This window comes from Hylobates moloch, unplaced genomic scaffold (assembly GCF_009828535.3).
Source record: "Hylobates moloch isolate HMO894 unplaced genomic scaffold, HMol_V3 SCAFFOLD_4, whole genome shotgun sequence".
Taxonomy (NCBI): Eukaryota; Metazoa; Chordata; class Mammalia; order Primates; family Hylobatidae; genus Hylobates; species Hylobates moloch.
The window spans coordinates 135244809-135266689 of NW_026652279.1; the positions used below are offsets into that span (position 1 = coordinate 135244809).

The 21881-nt window shown below is 36.8% G+C and overlaps 1 protein-coding gene across 4 annotated transcripts in view; it reads right to left on the reverse strand.

The window, feature by feature from the left end:
- The window catches only part of KLF12 (KLF transcription factor 12), a 632776-nt gene that overhangs the window by 423270 nt on the left and 187625 nt on the right, over positions 1-21881 (reverse strand). The window contains exon 2 of one of the 4 annotated variants that reach the window (XM_032151017.2): positions 3161-3218. The exons of the other annotated variants lie outside the window; for them this stretch is intronic. The gene's annotated coding sequence lies outside the window, so the exon portion shown is untranslated. The remainder of the gene's footprint in view (positions 1-3160; positions 3219-21881) is intronic. 4 annotated transcript variants of the gene reach the window in all.

Consider the following 21881-nt stretch of genomic DNA (forward strand, 5'->3'; position numbering starts at 1 on the left):
AAATTCATAGGTAATGGGATGCACAGGCTGAATTCTTGGATTCACTGAACAAGTGGGAGAAATGGCATTATTTGGCTTCCAACCTGGATGTGTTAACCTAAGCAGAACATCTGCTGGAGGACCCTACCCATGAAAGGATAAAGTGCTTGTTCAATTAATTCAACACTCAAGCACTGAAAATAAAAGAAAAAATTAATATGTACTATGCCTAATTATCTCCAAAGGAGAAGAAGAAAATAGCTTTTGTAAAGTGAGTGGAAAAAGATGTCTTTCACACCATGATAGTATCGGGGGAGAGACTTCAGCATGGCCACTGATAACCTTAGTGTCACCTCTTATTGTAATGAAATTAAGGTAGCAATGAGATGGCAATTTCTTGTCAGCTTTAAAAAGAAATGGTGTAATTGAATTTCACCAACTTAATTGAGCCCTTCCCCTATATAGCTTATACCACAGTAAGTGGGAATTCAAGGCTATTTATAAAGCACTGTCACTGTCCCCAAGATACTCGCAGTCAATTATATTTCATAATCACATTTGATGCCTACTATCTATTAAAGTATATTTTACCTGTAAATAGGAAATGCTTGGAGAGCCTTAAACAGGTACCCATCCAAATTGGTATTTGAGATCATTTTGATAACACAGGTAATTCAACAGCTGGCTGTACCAATTTTTTAACTGGATAGCTTAGAACTAAAAGTGGTGTCAAATATTTAATTAAAATTTAATTATCTAAAAACATCATTTATTACTTTAAATATTGGTGAAATTGTGATTAATATACTTCACTACAAGAGGAAATTAATAGTTTCTACCATAATAAAACTCAGACCAATCTGGGGAACTTTATAACTGAATTCCCACTTCTTTTACTCAACACTATACTTCAAGGTATAAATTTTCTTAAAATGTTTTCAAAATATTCATCTTATTGCTAAGCAATAATGCTATTTCCTGGAGATAAAAATCAGCGTGTACTTAAAACAACTGTGTTCACAGGAATTCTGCATTTTCACTGGATTATCAAGACCATGAATTAATAATATTCAACAAAACGTAACTGCCTAGAAAACAGATGACTGCACTGGGCTAAACAGATGATCATTAGACACCTGCTCCAACACAACTATTGTTAGGTATTTTACTCTATTTGCAAAGACAGTAAGGTGTGTAGTAACTCAAATCTATCTTCCCACAGCCAAGCCAAACAATTCATGAAAGACTTTCTTATGCTTCCTCTATATTATGATGGTAAAATCTTGGCAAGAAAGTCAGGTCCAATTCAAAAGAGCTCAAAGGAAAAAAAAAAAAAGAACTAAAGATGCTGTCTTACATTTTTTGGGCTGCTATGACGAAACACCTTAGACTGGGTAATTTATAAACAATAGAAGTTTATTTATCACAGTTCTGGAAGCTCAGAAGTCCAAGATCAAGGCACCAACAGATCTAGTGTCTGAGAAAGGCCCATTCCCCACAGATGGCGCTTGTCTTCACATGGTGGAAGGGATGTGTGGGGCTAGGGTGCTCCCTTGAATTATTTTATAACGGCACTAATCCCATTCACAAGGGTGGAGAGCCCATAACCCAATAAGCTCCCAAAGGCCCCACTTCTTAATACTACTGCATTGGAGATTAAGTTTCAACATACGAATTTTGGTGGGACATCAACAGACCATAGCAGGTGCCTTTAGGAGGCATACGTGTATTCCCAGTTTGGTTTCTAACTATTCTAGGGTAGGGTCCCTATGCAATCAATTCTTCTCCAAACTCTCCAACCAAAATTTGAAACAGCAATGTCACAAGTTAAAATAAAGAAATAGGTTGAATTTCAAGGTAACAATATCTCTACAGAAATAAAAGTAAAAAGGAAAGTTAACTCTTCACTTTCTTAGATCATTGTATGTCGGACTTACTTAAATGTGAGGTCTCTCTCACCGTGTGTGCATTTGTGCGCATGCGCACACATGTGAACCAATATAAAGAATAAAAGGCAGAGAAATAAACTACATATCAGAAACTAGAAATCAGGGAAAGCCAAGACAAACCATTAAGGGTGGCTCTATCCTTGAAATAAAAGGCAGAGAAATAAACCACATATCAGAAAGTAGAAATTAAGGAAAGCCAAGACAAATCATTAAGGGTTGCCCTATCCTGGAAAAGAATGTGCACCTCAACTGGGTCAGAGCAGGAATCAATGAAGAGCAAAGAGAAGAAACACAAAGTGGAAAATGACCTTTAGATTCTAGTGCCAACAAGTGGTCAAGACAATTGATCTTTACAAAGTTTTAAGCAACTGTGAAAGCAAAAATATTTAGTCATGAGGTACGACATTAGACAACTTGTCTTGGTAACAAAGATTAGGCTTATATACTGTACATATGGTCCTTTAATTTCCATTCCATGCAAATGCTGGCTAAGTTTTCAATGTACTATTAAGTCACATTATTTTTACTACTTTACTTCTTCACTGTGGCATTATTCATCTTCCACACAAGGAAGTGAATGTATTATAACTCACAATAGAGATCATTAAAAGGCTCTTTCAAATCTATTTTAACATATATCCCTCATCTCTTTGAGTATATGACTATGTTCTCTGCAATAGCAATAATAATAATAATAATTTGTCTAAATAAACCATATATCATTCTTGTTTACTTAGAGTCTCTTCGGATAAACTTTTTCAATACTATTAGCAATTCAGATGACCACTTCGTTCTCACTCCAATTTCTGTATAACTCTTTCAAAAACTCTAAATATGTTCATTTCCATATTATTTTTCTTCAAGAATCTAAATGAAACTCTTTAAGAGCAAGAAATAAAAGTTAACATATTTATATCAAATTTTATATGAAGAGTAAATACCCTGTATTTTCAAACACACAGTTGACCTTTGAATGTGGGGGGTGAGGGTCATAGGAGTTGGGGCGCTGACCTCCCATGCAGTCAAAAATCCATGTATAACTTTTGACTCAACAAATCCTTAAATACTAGTAGCCGGCTATTCACCTAAGCCTTATTGATGACATAAACACTTGATTAACACCACTGCTATATGTATGTTACGTGTATTATACACTATATTCTTATAATAAAGTAAACTAGAGAAAAGAAAATGTTATTTAAAACATCATAAGAAAGAAAAAACATATTTACTGTTAAGTAGAAGCGAATCATCATAATCTTCATCTTCATTGCCTTTAAACTGAGTAGGCTAAGGAGGAGGGGGAGGAGGAAGAAGAGGAAAAGGAAGAATTTGTCTTGTCTCAAAGTAGCACAGGTGGAAGAAAATCCATGTATAAGTGGACCTCTACAGTTCAAATCCATATTGTTCAAGGGTCATGTATACGTGGAAATTTATCTAAATTAATCATCCATTTTATGACAAAGAATTTTCAATAAAATCCAAAACACAGAAATGGCATGTTAGATTTTCTAACTAGAAATTAACGTGTAAAATCCAATCACTTCAAAAAAAGAAACAGAAAACGCAATCGAAAACAAAAAATGTAACAAACACAAATATTTGAAAAAAATAGTTGATAAAACAGACAAATCATAAACTAGTTTTTGAAGATATAAAAATACAAATATGAAATTAAGAATCACTTTTAACTACTATATGGAAATTTTTAACATATATTATCTTTAAATTTCTGCTACTAAATTTAAAAGTAGCTAGAAAATTATTGAAGGTAAATGTTAATGTCAATTTTTTTTTTTTTTTTTTAAATAAGAGACCTAACTGGATCAATCACTGCAAAATAGCTTTGCTGGAGTGCAGGGAGCACTGGGGGGAGTAAGTAATTGATTATTTTTAAAAGCTAACAGATACATAAGGTTTCCCGACATTTGAAGAATAGATAATATATTTTGTAATAATTTTTAAAAGAACAGATTATTTCAATGCCGTAAGAAGTACTCCAGAACACAGGAAAAAATGGGAAACTTCCTAATGTATTAGTTAAAAGCAACATACCATGATGTCAAATCATCAATATTGCAAAGAAGAAAATTGTAAGATGTCCAAAAGCATTTGATAAAATTGTAAATCTATACTTGATTGTAATTCTTAGTAAAATAAAAATAAAGACAGTTCTTTAACATGATAAAAATGTTAGTTCAAGCCAATGGGAATTTCCTACAAGAACACACCAACAATGACCACTTAAGAAATATAAAGAGCAAGTGGAACATTCACAACAGCAACTACTATCAAGTATCTATAGAACTGAAATTATGAAAACTGATCCGTTTTTACTAAAAAGCAACATAGAAGCTTTTAATAAACTGGCAGTATATATCATATTTCTAGAGAAACAAAATAATTAGGAAAGTCAAATGGAAGAATAAAGTGACAATCATAGCTAAGACTTTTCGGAAAAAAAAACAGGAAAAAGTATAATATTGAAATGATGTGGGATTAAGAGAGGATAGTAAACTTTAGCCAATGCTTACAAGATTTTCAAATTTTTCAAGAAAATTTGGAAATCTAGATTTTCTTAAATGAAATGTCACATGTTTCTCTGAAGGCTTAAGCCTTTGAAAGCACTATTTCCAAAGAAAGCATTTCTGTATGCTAAATTGGCCAGAGTGGACCTCTGCCCTATACACACCCAACACTTCCTGCCTCACCCAGAGCTCAAGGTGCTTCCTATGTTGGACAGCCCCTTCCTCTTTCTCCACCCAGTCAAATGCAACCCACCCATCAAGGTGTGGCTTATAGGCCAGTCCTCAACAGATCATTCTTAGAACCTCTGGTATGGATTTATCATTACTCTCCCTCTGCTACAAGAATTACAGTTCTAACAATAGATTGTAAAAACAAATAGTAACCCAATGTATTCTGTCTCCTCCTCTAGAATGGAGAGTAGGAACAGTGTCTAATAACAATACCAGCTACTATCTTACTGGCCTTTCTTTATACCAAACACTGAAATGATGCTTTCTACAGAGTTCTTCTGTAACCCTCCTAACAAATGCAAAACAGGTATTTTTCCTACTTTACAGGTAATACAGTGTTCAGAGGGGTAAGCAACTAAACAGGTCCTGGAAATAAATAGATTCTAAATTCTTTTTTGCCAACTTCACCAATCACATCACAGCTGGTTGGTCTCGGTTGAGTTAAATTTACTTGGGACCCTGTTCTCAAACGAGGGCACTGAGGTGAGAGATACAGCAAAAATAAGAACAACGCTAAAGATAAGAACTCAAGGGTTTGTAATCTGCAAATAGGATATGAGTACTACATGAAGCCCAAGAAGATGTGATGTATTCTAGTTGTGTATTTGAAATTGACTTCAATAATATAAGTTACATTGGAAGGCTGAGGCAGGCAGATCACCTGAGGTCAGGAGTACGAGACAAGCCTGACCAACATGGTGAAACCCCGTCTCCACTAAAAATACAAAAATTAGCCAGGCATGGTGGTAGGCGTCTGTAATCCTAACTACTCAGGAGGCTGAGGCAGGAGAATTGCTTGAACCCAGGAGGCAGGGGTTGCAGTGAGCCAAGATCCCGCCATTGCACTCCAGCCTGGGCGACAGAGCGAGACTATGTCTCAAAAAAAAAAAGTAAGAAAAATAAGAATAATATAAGTTATATCAAAAATTAACCTTTTGCATTAGCAAATTTTATTGATTCACTTGAACTTGATGTACTCAGTGAAGGAAAAACAGAACAGATGGTACTGTACTGTAGCCTGAAAGAAAATTTGAATAATAAGACAACTTTTGAAATATCCTTAATATTCTTGTCATTTAAGGTACCAATAAAGTTCTTATAATACCTAATTTGTATGTTTTGTTGACATCAAAAATAAATCACCTTATAAGAGGCTTCTTTTAAAAAATTAAATAAATAAATCTTTAAAATATCTATAATCAATTTACCTTAAGAGAATTTAAAGTAATTCTAATGTAACCTGCTGAAAAATTCTAAAGCTACAAGCATTTGGGAACGTTTCATGAGCTGTGACTAAAAAAAGAGAACACAACCTAGTAACAAAACTCTTCAACAAGATAATCTGAAAAGTCCAATTAATCATTCACCCTAAAGAACACATTTTTGTTTAAGTGTCTTTAAAAATTCAATAGAACATCTCACATTGAAAAACATCTGTGCCAATGGGGAAAAAAGGTCTTTTAAAAGTACTATGAGTTACTAAACCAGAAATGTATTATTTTAAAGAAGTTACAGAAATCCTCAAGATGATGTTTTCCTCTTTATTTTTAGACCTGTGAAAGATATGTTTTTAAAAGTTCCACTTATAAAAAAGGCAAATATATTAAAGAAAACTAGATCATTTTTTGGCTATTTCTAAATTTGTTCAGTATTTGTTTAAGGCTAGAAAGCCATAAGCTTCAACCAATCATATTTTGGCTCAGATTTTAAGTTATTCATATTTAATATCTGTTCTTTATAGCAGAAATACATGACTCTTCTGCAAAAAGAAAAAAGGAACACCCAACTTATTACCATAGGACAGGGATCAGCGGACTACGACCTATGGACCAAACAGAGCCACGGCCTGTTTTTGAAACGCATGCTCCCGAAGGATAGTTTTTACATTTTTAAAGGGCTGTTAAATAAATGTTTATGTGTGTGTGTGCGTCTGTGTGTATGATATGTATGCATGACAGTGACTTTATGTGGCTAGAAAAGCCTAAAATATTACTGTCTGGCCCTTAAACAAAAGTTTACTGACCCTGTCAGAATATACAAAGTTCTCTATACAGGCATGCCTTATTTTGTTACACTCCATTTTACTGAACTTTGCAGATATTGTGTGTGTGTGTGTGTGTGTGTGTGTGTGTGTGTGTGTGTTGTGTGTGTGTGTGTGTGTGTGTGTGTGTGTGTGTGTGTGTTTTGTTTTGTTTTTTTACAAATTAAAAGTTTTTGGCAATGTTGAGTCGAGCATGTCTATTAGTGCAATTTTTCCAACAGCACGTGTCACATTTTGGTAATTCTTGCAATGTTTCAGACTTTTCTATTATTGTATCTGTATTGGTGACCTGTGATCTTTGATGTTACTCTTGGGACTGGCTTCGGGGCAACACAAACCCTGACCTTCTAAGACAGTGAACTTGATAAATAGATGTTGTGTGCGTTCTTACTGCTCCACCAACTGGCAATTCCTTCATCTCTCTCCCGGAGACTTAACAACACTAAAACTGGGCCAATTAATAAACCTCAAAGACCTCTAAGTGTTCAAGTAAAAGAAAGCATCACCTGTCTCTTACTTTAAATCAACGCTAGAAATGAGTAAGTTTAATGAGGGAGGCAGGATGAAAGCAGAGACAGACTGAAAGCCAGGCCTCTTGTGCCAAAGAGCCAAGTTGTGAATGCCAAGCAAAAGTTCCAGAAGAAAATTGAAAGTGTTACTCCACCAAAAACATGAATAAGAAAACGAAACAGCTTTAATGCTGATGACGGAGTAAGTCTGAGTGGTCTGGATAGAAGCTCAAACCAGCCACAACATTCCCTTAAGCCAAAGCCTAATCCAGGTCAAGCTCCTAACTCTCTTCAATTTTGCAAAGACCAAGGGAGGTGAGAAAGTTGCATTGGAAGCCAGAAGAGTTTGGTTCATGAGGTTTAAGAAAAGAAGCCATCTCCATAACATAAAGGTGGAAGGCGAGGCAGCAAATGCTGATGGGGAAGCTGCAATAAGTTATCCAGAAGATCTAGCTAAGATCACTGATGAAAGTGAATATACTAAAAAACAAAAACAAACAAACAAACAGATTTTCAACGTAGACAAAACAGCAACCCATGGCAAGAAGAGGCCATGGAGGACTTTCATATAGTTAGAGAGGAGAAGTCAATGACTGGATTTACAATCTCAAAGCACAGGCTGACTGTTAGGGAATAATGTACCTGGTGACTTTAAATTGAAGCCAATGCTCACTCACTATTCTGAAAAATTATGCTAAATCCACCCTGCCTGTGCTTTATAAATGGAACAACAAAGCCTGGATAATGGCACATCTACTTACAGCATGGTTTATTAAATACTTCAAACTTACTATTGAGATGTACTGCTCCGAAAAGATTCCTTTCAAAATATTACTGCTCATTGACAATGCACCTAGTCACCCAAGAGCTCTGACACAGACGTATGTAGAACTAGATTAAAGCTGTTTTCATGCCTAACACAACATCCTTCCTGCAGCCCAAGGATCAAGGAGTTATCTCAACTTTCAAGTCTTATTATTTAAGAAATACATTATGTAAAGATATACTTGCCATAGATAGTGACTCCTCTGATGGATCTGGGCAAAGTAAATTGAAGACCTTCTGGAACTGATTCATCGTTCTAGATGTCCTAAGAATATCTGTGATTTATGCAGGAGGTCAAAATATCAACATTAGAAAGAGTTTAGAAGAAGGTGATTCTAACCCTCACGGATGACTTGGAGAAGTTCAAGAGTTCAGTGGAGTAAGTAACTGAAGATGTGGTGGAAACAGCAAGAGAAACAGAATTAGAAGTAGAGCCTGAAAATGTGACTTAATTGCTGCAATCTCACAATAAAACTTTCATGGATGAGGAGTTGCTTCTTACAAACAAAGTAAGTGGTTTCTTGAGTTGGAATCTACTCCTGGTGAAGATGCTGTGAACATCGATGAACTGCCCTGGCCACCCCAACTTTCAGAACCACCATCCCGATCAGTCAGCAGCCATCAACATCCAAGCAATACCCTCCACCAGCAAAAAGATTATGACTCATTTAAAGTCCAAAAGAATGTTAGCATTTTTTAGCAATGAAGTATTTTTAATTTAAGGCACGTAGGTTTTTTTTTTAATCACAATGCTATTGTGTGCTTAATAGGTCATTATAATGTAAACATAACTATTATGCTTTGGGAAAATAAAAAAAATTCTAGTGACTTGCTTTATTGAGATATTTGCTTTACTGTAGTGGTCTAGAACCAAACTCACAGTATCTCTGAGGTATGCCCATAATTAAGGTCTTATATGTGGGTCACTGACATCATACTACACTCTAAGCTGCCAAAGAGATTGAGTCAGAAGATTAAGGGATGAAGTATGAATGAAAGGCGATTTTTAAAAATATCTTTAATAATATTTACAGCAGAGACACACTATTAAAATATGAGATATGGCAGCATCAAGTTGTCAATGTGGGTTCAAGAAATTGCCCTACTCTCAATACTTGAAAATACTGGAGTTTTAGATGGGTGTTCATCTCACAGATGGGGTTTAAAGGAGCATAACGTGCTACGTCATACACATGTCCTCCTCCCTCTAATCCTCCACTCCCTTTTTGCCAGGAATAGTCTTACTCATCATTCAAATACAGATAAAATGCTTCTTTCTCAATGAATACTCTAAATCACGGGGCCCCAACCCCCGGGGCCATGGACCAGTACCTGTGAACTGTGCATAAGAGAGATCTATGTTGCATGTTCCTTATGAGAATCTAATGCCTGATGATCTGAGGTAGAAACCATTCCCACTCTCTCCCAGTCTATGGGAAAATTGCCTTCCATGAAACAAGCCCTGGTGCCAAAAGGGTTGGGGACTACTTTTCTAAATCCTCCAAATTAACAAAGTTAGTTATCCCCTTCAAAGCTTTCAGAACTTTCTGTACAATTATTTTTTATAGAACTTGTAACATTGTATTATGTTTTTGTTTACTTTTCAAAGATTTTTGAATTCCTGGTGGCAAAGACCTTATAACCACTAACATTCCACATAATACACTGCCCATAGTGAGTTGATTAATTTCCTGTGGCTGCCCTAACAATTTTTCACAAACCTGGTGACTAACAACAGAAATTATTCTCTCACAGTTGTAGAGAAGGGGAAAAGCAAGGCCACAACTCCTTCAAAGGCTCTAGAAAAGGATCTTTTCCACCAGGCATGGTGGTTCACGCCTGTAATCCCAGCACTTTGGGAGGCTGAAGCAGGTGGATCACCTGAAGTCTGGCCAACACGGTGAAACCCTGTCTCTACTAAAAATACAAAAATTAGCCAGGCGTGATGGCAGGTACCTATAATCCCAGCTACTCGGGAGGCTGAGGAAGGAGAATCACTTGAACCTGGGGGACAGAGGTTGCAGTGAGCCAAGATCGTGCCACTGTACTCTAGCCTGGGCGACAGAGTGAAACTCTGACAAAAAAAAAAAAAAAAAAGAATCTTTTCCGTGCCTCTTGCAACCTCTGGTGGCTGCTGGCACTAGTTGGTATTCCTTGGCTTGTAGCCACATCCTTCCAATCCCTGCCTCTGTATTCTTATTGCCTTCTCCTCCTCTGACGCTTGTAAGGACACTTGTCATTGAATTTAGAGCTTACCTAAGAAATTCAGGATGTTCTCATCTCACATCTTTAACATAATTACATGTGCAAAAACCACCTTCCAAACAAGGCAATATTCACATATTCCCAGGATTCAGATGTGGGTATATCTTACTGAGATTTAGCATTCCACACACTATCGTTGCCATACGGTAAACATGTGCTCAGTTTCCTTACCTTAGACCTCCATGAAATAAACTTACAGATAAACCCAAAAATGAGGAAAAGTGGAAACAGGAAAACTTAATTTCTTCCCTTCTCTGCTAATGTCCTCTTTGAAAAGGAACCACTGAGGCATAGCCAGAAAGCTTCACCAGCATTTTTTTTACTGAGAAATTACTAAGGATTACTTAACACAATGCCCAATGACAGATCACTGGAGACCATTTCTTCGCTCCTAGGGAAAAAAGGCCAGAGATATATTTTCTTCCTCACAAAGCAACACTCTTTCTTATTCACATCTAGTGGGAACCTGCTTTAAGTGAAGTTTCAATTTCTTTAAATTCTTTATATGTGGCCATGAACATTTTACAGCATGTGTAGTTTTACATGAATGGTAGAAAGCCAAACTACTAAGAATTTATCCTTATAGGAAATTTAAGTGTTTAAAGCCTTACCTCTCCAGATTTTAGGCTTTCATTCGAAACAGAATCCCTCGCACATCATGAACATTCAGTGAGAATAAGTTGATTCCCATGGCTATGATTGTTTCCTAGACACAGTTTAAGATGTCATAGCAGAACTTTTCAGAAAGTATTTTAACCTTACAAAGATCAAAGACTGCTATGATCTTCAAATCAGGGTTGGAAACTAGGATAGAAATTTCAAAACTTCTATAAACTATAATTAGGCCTGAAAAAATAGTTCTGTTCAAGGTTTACATTATTAACCGGAGGGACCAATTAACTACTATTAATATAGTACTATCTAGCAGATTATAAAATAATGCTGGCAATATAATGTATCCATAGACTCAAACTCTTCAAATAAAACATCCCTAATATCCCACCATACCAGGGAACCAAGATAATGAAAACTTAGCCAAGAGAAAACATAAGAAAAATGTCAATCAACTTGCTGCAAGATTTGGTAAAAAATCTATTTACTCTTATCGCAACATAAGTTATGAAAATTCCAGTCAATTAGCTAAAATAACATAATCATTTCAAATAGAATTATTGGTATTTCCTCTATTTATCAGTTTATTAAAAAAAATAAGGTTTAAAGAAAGACTGATTCTGATCAACTTGATTCACAATTAGAACAGCATCTACCCTGGTAGCAAAAAGAACACTCAGCACCCAGTCCATGGTTTCTAGATATCATTCTACAATGAAATGAGAGACCATTGGAGGATTGGCTGATTTGGTAGCTGTGGCAGGGAAAATATGAGATGAGCCTGGAGAATCCTGTAATACCAGAAAGTTAACAAAGTATTCAAAAACAAAAGGACAAGGGGATGTCACTGGGCCACAAGAGCAAATCTGAAAGTGGTCTTTGGTCAAAGCCAGAAAAATCTAAGTGAGAGACTAACACAGTATTAGCTTATGACTCCACATCTAAGATAAATATGCATGTATCCACGCCAATATAAATTTAAAAATAAATGGGGGAGAAGAAAATAATCTATAGAATTCTAAATATGATATGTAGTTATTTCTTAAGAGTAGGCAAGACTTAGTGACTCACTTCCACAGAACAGAGTAGGGAAATCGAAAAAAATTACAGTAGAGAAGCTTGGCAAATACCACTTTAACCAAGTAATTAAGGTTAAGATCATCAGTGGTATCTTGTGGATATCATGATATGATACAATGATACCCCGATATGATACACTGAGAAGGGTACTTCACGTCTGTGATATTGTTTTCCAATACCCCCTAAGCCAGTCTAATCATGAGAAAAGCATCAGATGAACCAAAACCGAAGGACATCCTATAAAATACCTGACCAGTACTCCTCAAAACTCTTAAGGTAATGAAATAAAAAGACAGACTAAGAAACTGCCACAAAACAGAAAACTTAACAGGTGTAACAACTCAAAGCAATATGGTACCTTGTTCATATCCTAAAAGACAAAGCAGACATTAATGGAAAAGCCAGTGAAATCCAAACAACAATCACCTACCAATGTTGGTTTCCTGGCCTTGATAAACAACGCCATGGTAATTCTCAGAGGTGACAGTGTGTTGGTAGTCCTCACAGCCCTCGCTTGCTCTTGGCGCCTCCTCTGCCTGGGCTCCCACTTTGGCGGCACTTGAGGAGCCCTTCAGCCCACCGCTGCACTGTGGGAGCCCCTTTCTGGGCTGGCCAAGGCGAGAGCCGGCTCCCTCGGCTTGCGGGGACATGTGGAGGGAGAGGCGCCAGCGGGAATCGGGGCTGCGCGCGGTGCTTGCAAGCCAGCTGGAGTTCCGGGTGGGCGTGGGCTTGGTGGGCCCCGCACTCGGAGCAGCCGGCCGGCCCTGCCCGCCCCAGGCAATGAGGGGCTTGGCACCCGGGCCAGCAGCTGCGGAGGGTGTACTGGGTCCCCCAGCAGTGCCAGCCCACCAGCGCTGCACTCAATTTCTCACCGGGCCTTAGCTGCCTTCCCATGGGGCAGGGCTCGGGACCTGCAGCCTGCCATGCCTGAGCCTCCCACCCCCTCCATGGGCTCCTGTGCGGCCTGAGCCTCCCCGACGAGCGCCACCCCCTGCTCCAGGGCGCCCAGTCCCATCGACCACCCAAGGGCTGAGGAGTGCGAGCACACGGCGCAGGACTGGCAGGCAGCTCCACCTGCAGCCCTGGTGCGGGATCCACTGGGTGAAGCCAGCTGGGCTTCTGAGTCTGGTGGAGATATGGAGAACCTTTATGTCTAGCTCAGGGATTGTAAATACACCAATCAGCACCCTGTGTCGAGCTCAGGGTCTGTGAATGCACCAATCGACACTCTGCATCTAGCTACTCTGGTGGGGCCTTGGAGAACCTTTGTGTCCATACTCTGTATCTAACTCATCTGATGAGGAGGTGGAAAACTTTTATGTCTAGCTCAGGGATGGTAAACGCACCAATCAGCGCCCTGTCAAAACAGACCACTCGGCTCTACCAATCAGCAGGATGTGGGTGGGGCCAGATAAGAGAATAAAAGTAGGCTGCCCGAGCCAGCAGTGGCAACCCGCTCTGGTTCCCTTCCACACTGTGGAAGCTTTGTTCTTTCACTCTTTGCAATAAATCTTGCTACTGCTCACTCTTTGGGTCCACACTGCATTTATGAGCTGTAACACTCACCATGAAGGTCTGCAGCTTCACTCCTGAAGCCAGCGAGCCCACGAGCCCACCGGGAGGAACGAACAACTCCAGACACGCCGCCTTAAGAGCTGTAACACTCACCACGAAGGTCTGCAGCTTCACTCCTGAAGCCAGCGAGACCACGAGCCCACCGGGAGGAAGGAAGAACTCCAGACGCACCACCTTAAGAGCTGTAACACTCACCACGAAGGTCTGCAGCTTCACTCCTGAAGCCAGCGAGACCACGAGCCCACTGGGAGGAACGAACAACTCCAGACGTGCCGCCTTAAGAGCTGTAACACTCACTGCGAAGGTCTGCAGCTTCACTCTTGAGCCAGCGAGACCACGAACCCACTAGAAGAAAGAAACTCTGAACACATCTGAACATCAGAAGGAACAAACTCCGGACACGCCGCCTTTAAGAACTGTAACACTCACCGCGAGGGTCCGCAGCTTCATTCTCGAAGTCAGTGAGACCAAGAACCCACCAATTCCGCACACAATTCTGCTAGGTGTCATTACACATTGTTAGTTTTTGTATGTGTGTGTATGTGCGTTTTGAAGTCCTTATCTGCTAGACAAATATATTAACATATTTATGGGTAAAATTATATGTCTGAAATTAGTTGTTCAGAGTGAGTGAGGCCAGAGATTTATGAAACAAGATGGCAAAATGTTGAGAATTGTTAAGGTTAAGTCTGGGTGCATGAGGGTTTCTTATACTATTCTCACTACTTTTGTATGTTTAAAATTTCTCATAATAAAAGAGATATTTAAAAATATTTTAAATGTCTATGATTTAGTCAACCTTCTTTAAATAAAAGTTTTTAAAACAAGCCACATGTCTCACAATGCTTAATGTACTTTGCAAAGTTTGTTATATTGTTAAATAAAATTCTTAAGGATCAAAAAAACAAAAAACTTTTTAAGTGCTTTATTAGTTATGTTGTAAAGGAAAGCTGGTTTCCTCTGAATGGTGTCACTTTCCATACACTATGTTAATCTATTTCCTGGTAGATAAGAGAACGAAGGACAAAGTGGCTGAGTCAGTTGCAAAGGCTGGTAGGTCGAGGCAATGAAAGAGAAATGCACTCTCACATTACATTTATTAAATTATGGTCAAAAAGTTTCAAAACTGATATGAAAATGGAATTAAACCAGTCCCTGTGATATATTACCATCCCCCCAAAACCCAATTTACAAATCAACCTTTCCAACATCTTAATTGTAAGAGGGTGCAAGTCTATTAAGATAGGAAGCTGCACATGCTCATATGCACACACAAACACATACCTCTTCCCAAGAACAAAGACTACAAAGAGAAAAAAATAATGAAAGAAAAGATGTAGTACTTGAAAGATCCAGGAGACCAAACATGTGAAGAGAAAACTAAAGTAGAAAAAGAAATAAATACAAGAAAGACAATAATATGTCAACTTCTTACCATAATAATTATTTATCTCAGTATCTACTGTTCTTTTATATATAATGGCAGGAAGTCAATCAAAAATTATAAGGGCAGGGCACAACGGCTCACGTCTGTAAACCCAGTAACTTGGGAGGCCAGGGCAGGCAGATTACCTGAGGCCAGGAGTTCAAGACCAGCCTGGGCAACATGGCAAAACCCCATCTTTACTAAAAATACAAAAATTATGCAGGTGTGGTGGCATGCACCTGTAATCCCAGATACTTGGGAGGCTGAGGCAGAGAATTGCTTGAACCTGGGAGGCAGAGGCTGCAGTGAGCTGAGATCACACCACTGCACTCCAGCCTGGGCGACAGAGCGAGACTCTATCTCAAAAAATAAAAGACAAGACAGAAAAACAAAGCAAGAAACTACCACTGTCAACAGATAAACCTGTCAACACAAGCAGACCCTGAGATAGCAGAGATACTGAAACTAACAAATTGAGAGTTGCAAAATAATTATAATTAAAATGTAAAAGAATCTGGAGGACAGGGTACAACATGCATGACAGAGAAATTAAGCAAAGGGGTACAAATTTTTTTACATCATAAAAAGTGCTAGGCAAATAACTTCTATGAAAAGTTAAGAATTCTTTCACTGAGCTTACAACAGACCTGACACAGCAGAAAGAATTAGTAAACTTGAGGACAGATCAATACAAATTATTCAGACTAAAACTTGAATAGATGGGGGAGAGGTGCAGAAGATTCAAGACTTGTGGGGCAATACCAAGTAGTCTAATGTGCTTGTCAACATAGTCCAAAGGGAAAAGAGAAGAGAAGGGAGGGAGAGCAATAGAAACACTGAAAAAGTAATGGGTAGAAATTTATGAAAAACTAAGAAAAATAATAAAGCAGCTTAGAGAATCCAACACATGATAATTATAAATGATAACACACCTATATGCATCATAGTAAAACTGCTGAAAACCAAAGTCAAAGAAAAAACTCCTGAAGGCAGCCAAAGAAAAGAAAAAAAAAAGAAACATTACACATAGACAAAAAAAAATAAGAATTTCAAAAGATATCTTTTCAGAAGTACATAAATGAGAGGATACTGGAGCAATATCTTTAACATAATGGGGGAAAACTGTCAACCCAGAACTGAATACCCACCTAAAATACTTCAGAAACCAAAGCATATAGATACTTTTACATAAGCAAGAGCTGAGAAATGTCATTCCCAGCAGATTGTACTGCAACAAATTATTTAAGTAGGTCAGGCACAGTGGCTCATGCCTGTAATCCCAGCACTTTGGGAGGCCAAGGTGGGCAGATCACCTGAGGTCAGGAGTTCAAGACCAGCCAGGCCAACATGGCGAAACCCTGTCTCTACTAAAAATACAAAAATTAGCTGGGCGTGGTGGCAGGCGCCTATCAGGAGCTACTCAGGAGGGTGACCCACGAGAACTGTTTGAACTCAGGAGACAGAGGTTGCAGTGAGCTGAGGTCACACCACTGCACTCCAGCCTGGGTGACAGAGCAAGACTCTGTCTCAAAAAAATAAAAAATAAAAAATAATTATTATTTAGGTAAAGAAAGAATTTATTTAGGTAAAATTAATGTGATACTATATAAAAACATATCTACATAAAGAAATAAAAAAAACCCTGGAACTAACAAAAATATGAGCAAGAATTTTAAAACACATTTTTGTCTGATGTTGAATCTGTATTAAAGGTAACTTATTGTTTAAAGCAAACACAGTAGCCAGGAAATGAATAGGCTATAACATGTGTAAGTAAAATATGTGAAGAAAATGTACAAACAATGAAAGAGAAAAAAATGGCAATATACTAAGATTCTGCTATCATACAGTAAGGTAAAGTATTATCTGAAGGTAGGCTGTGAGAAGTTGATGTATATTAGAGTCACCACTAAAAAATATAAAACAAACAGATTAACTAATAAGCCAATGACGGAGATTATATAAAATACTAAAAAATAATCAAGCCCAAATAAAGAAAGATACTGGAGACTATGAGAACAAAATGAGAAAAATAGAAAACAAATAGCAAGTTCCAGAAACCCAATTATACAAAAAGTATTTTACATTAAATTGCCAAAACACTCCAAATAAAAGTTAGAGATGGTAAGAACAGAGGTGAATTCACTAAGAAAACACAACAATCCTGATGTGCACACACCTAATAACAGAGTTTCAAAATACATAAAGTGAAAACTGACAGCACTGAAAAGAGAATTAGAGAAATTCACAACTGTAATTCAATACTTTCCCAATAACTGACAGAATAAGGAGTCAAAAAATCAGTAACAATATAGAACAATATAGAATTCTCCAGTGAATTCTCCCATACTTTTATGGAAGAAATAGTACCAATTCTACACAAAATATTCCAAAAAATAGAAGAGAATGAAAAACTTCCCAACTCATTATATGACGTTATGAATACCCTGAAACCAGTATCAGATGAATACATTAAAAGAAAAAAGCTAATGACCATTATCCCATTAAACAAAACAAAACAAATAAGCAAACAAAAACACTCTTAAAAATCAAACCCAGCTATGCATAAGATCAAAGCTTATGTAACCAATGCATATTTTTGAAATACAAAAAATAAGACATGAGGAAATGAAAAACATCCACATTCTTGAATTGGGATGATACAATCCATTGCAAATAACATTAAAATGTTAATTATCCCAGGAGTATATATAATTTAATGCAATCCCAATTAAAATCACAACAGGGTTTTTGAATATTTTTTTCCCAAGGGAGGTGTGATGAGGGATAAAATATTCCTCACATATGAATGCTAGTTGCAAGCATTAGAATACCTAAGAAAATTTATAAAGAAAGTCAGGTACTACAGGATATACGAAAACATTATATGACAAATATGAAATTTATATTCTCTAGAAAAAGAACAGATTACCTCAAAATTGCTGCTGATACAATGGTATGTCTATGCTCTGAAACTAAAAAGTAGACTCCCTCTCGTATTTATACCATATACAACAATAAATTCCAAATAGATTAAAGACAAAAATGGGGGGAAAAATTAAATCTAGTGAGGAGATTACATGCCTACTTTATCAATGGAGAAAACCTTAAAACAGGACACCAGAGAGAAAGAGAAGGAATTGCTTATATATTTTAAAGGTTGTATATCAAGATACTTCTTGAACAGGCAAGAGATAAAAGATCAGCTTATGAAAAAAATTACTTGAAATGGAAATGTCAGGCAGATGGTTAGTGGCTTTAATATAAAATGAATTCCCACAAAAGGACAATAACCAATTTTTTTAAATGGGCAAAGAATATGAAAGGACAATTCTTAGAATAATTCTAATTTGCCTACAAACATCAGAAAAGATGTTCAAAGTCACTAACAATCAGAAAATACTAATTCCAGTAACAATAAGATATTACCACACAATTATCAGACTGGGAAACATGAACTATTGCTGATGGTGATTGGTGAGAGCATATTTGCCTGCATTGCTGGTAATAATGTGAATTACTATATCCTTGTCAAAGCAATGTGGCAACATTTATGAAAATTGATACGTCTTGAATGGATGGTCCTATCCCTGGGAATCTATTCTTTAGGTCTCTCAGAAGATACTTATAAAGTTATTTATTACATCATTAGTTCAAAAGTGGCAAAAACTGGAAACACAGTATTTCCCTCTAATAAATGAGTGATTGAGTAGACTATGAAATAACCACTCCTTGGAATACAATATAACAATTTTTTAATTGATTAGAACAGTAGCAGCTGAGAAGGATTTCTTTTAGGCAGCACTGAATGAAAAAAGATAAAAGAGTTTCAAAAAAACTCCTGCCATTTTTGTAAGCAGTGACTAAAAAACTGTGTGTATATGTTCCTAACGCTTGAGAACATGGATAAAAATATAAAAGGACACATAATTGTGCTAAAAACATAAGTTATGGACTAATGGAATGCTATTTTTGGCTAGAAGAAAAAGAACTAAGTAAAAGACAAAACAGTTCACTAAAAAAAAAAAAAATGAATTTTAAAGTTTCCATACAAGTATACCCACTTTTATCAGAATAATATATTTGTAAACAATGCCCATTAAAGCGAGCTTTTGCAAAACAATGCTTATTTTCTAACGATCTTCAGTTGTGTTTCTTTGAAAACTTAAAGAGTCACAGAAGTAAAAAATAAAAATAAATCACATGTAAATATCATAAATACCTATCTGTGCGTTGGTTGGAAACATAAAATGAAACGCGTTTAAAATGTATTATACACATTTAAGATAAAAAAAAGTGCAAAAAGTTTTTGAAATAAAAAACTTACGAAAGTACATACTTAAATAGAAAAAGTTTTTCTAGTAAGATTAAAAGTACTCCAAAGAGACTACAGCATAAATCTAAAAATATCCAGGGTACCTTTTAGGCACATTAAAGATCTAAAAGAAATAAACTAATCCAGAATATATCAGCTTGGGCTTGCCTTTCGGCTTAGCTATCCTGCTTCTTTCTTGATCTGCCTACATCGTAGGACAAAGCCCATGCTTTATCTAAGTATGTATTTAGAGCACCTAGCACAAGCCTTGGCACATGGTAAATGCCCTAACTTTCTTCGAAGAGTATGGATGTCTCTAACTACACACACTCTATTCCAGGGTCAACGGGTTGATCTCTCTGGGCTGTTACATATGGATTCTTTCTACCTTTTTAAAGTGCATTTTGGAAGAAGGTAAAAATTCATCTGATATTCACTGGGCATTTCATATGAGCTAGACACTAGTGACACTTCTTTTACGTAATGTGGACTTGCAAAGTTTTTACTTATCGAGACTAAATGGAAGTCAGAAAGACAGTAGTAATTATGCAATGGGAAAAAACTATTTTACTGGTGTTGGCAATTAGGGTTCTAGTTCTGCCAATTTCTAGACTTATACCTTCTCTTGATTTTAGTGTTCTCATCAATTACATGGGTAATATGTGTTCAATCCACCATACAGAACTATCAAGATGAAACTAAAACCACTCTAAACCACCAGGCACAAAGCAATTTTTGTTGTTGTTGTTAGCCCATACTTATCAAGTATTCTAAACTGTGTTAATTTGTTATTTATAAATAAAACACAAGGTAACTGCCTCAGCCTAGAGCCTTGGTATAATTCCACCACACTCAGTATAGTGCTGAAAAAAAATTCCATTAACGCTTTTAATCGACTCATTGAGTTCATTTCTTTCTTCAATGAAATATTTTGTGTTTGCTGAAGTTACTGTATTCATATCTAAAGCAGAAGAGCAAATGCATACTCCAAAGTCTGCTGGCCTTGAAATATCCACCTACTTCAATGCTTCTTTCTAAATATCCCTTCAGGCAACACTTCTGATAAACTACAACTACGATCTTCTGCAAAATCTATGTTTTCAAGTTTTTCCTTCCACTGTTCTCACGTTTTAAAAAATTGTATTCCTCTTAATATTTAAACAATATTTTAATACAAATTAAATATTCCCATTATTTAAAAGATTTTTTTGTCAAAGTTAAAATTCCGATCATTTAAAAGTAAAATACTATACAGCACATTTTTTCAAAAATATGGAAGACCTTCATTAGACAGCATCACATAGAGTGCATTTAAAGTTGTATTCATCAGTCAATTTTCTTTGCTTTTGTAGCCCAAATAAACCATCTCTAAACTCATTATAACACCATATATCCTATTGGCCAAGCACATCCTAGAATCTATTTTTGGAAAAGAAAACTTCCTGGTGATACGGCAAATGATAAAAATTTGCCAATACACCATAAAACCATCAGCTCTAAAAGGTAACAGAAAAAAATAAGTGGGAAATCACCACAGCTGCCAAAATATGTTTTTAATTTGCATTCATCCATTAGCAGGTTTGCTTTTCCTATCAAAAAATATAAACTGGGCCGCGTGTATTGGCTCACACCTGTAACCCCAGCAGCAAGGTGGGTGTATCACTTGAGATCAGGAGTTGGAGACCAGCCTGGCCAACATGGTGAAACCCCGTCTCTACTAAAAGCACAAAAAATCAGCTGGGTATGGTGGCACACACCTGTAGTCCCACCTACTCGGGAGGCTGAGGCAGGAGAATCGCTTGAACCCAAGAGGCGGAGGTTGCAGTGAGCTGAGAGGGTGTCACTGCACTCCGGCCTGAGCAACAGGGCAAGACAACGTTTAAAAAAAAAAATATATATATATATATATACACACACACACACACACACACACACACACTGTTTATATTAAAAAACACACTGTTTACATAAAAAGATATACATATACACTGTCTATATAACGAATCTTTTCCGTATATCTACTAAAACCCTGAAACCTCAATTTCCCAGATAGAAACAATTTTTCCCCAGGTACTGTAAACAACTTACAGCACTTGGTCCATTTATCACAAATTACCTTATATTATAATGTGCCACATAATTCTTACCCTGCCTCCTTGATTTTCAGCTCACTAACGATATTGAATATTGTCCTACCCATTTTCATATAAGGGTCTATAGACATAGTAGGAGCTAAATACGTGTAAGTCAAACGGATAACTGAAGCATGTTCTAATAAAAATAACATTATTATTACTTGTATTATGTCCCTAACTTTGATAGCTTTATCCAATAGCAGAATGCATATTAGCCAGAATTTATTGGTCTACTATTACCACTGCTGTAGAACATCCTATAGCAGTTTACTTCTAAAATAATTTTTTGGATAAGGTATCATAATTTGTTTTACTACATATATCAGCAAACAATTGACTTCTTTACTGAAGTATATCTTGCAGTAAACGTATTCTAGTAAACATAGTATGTCAATATAATCTACAACAAAT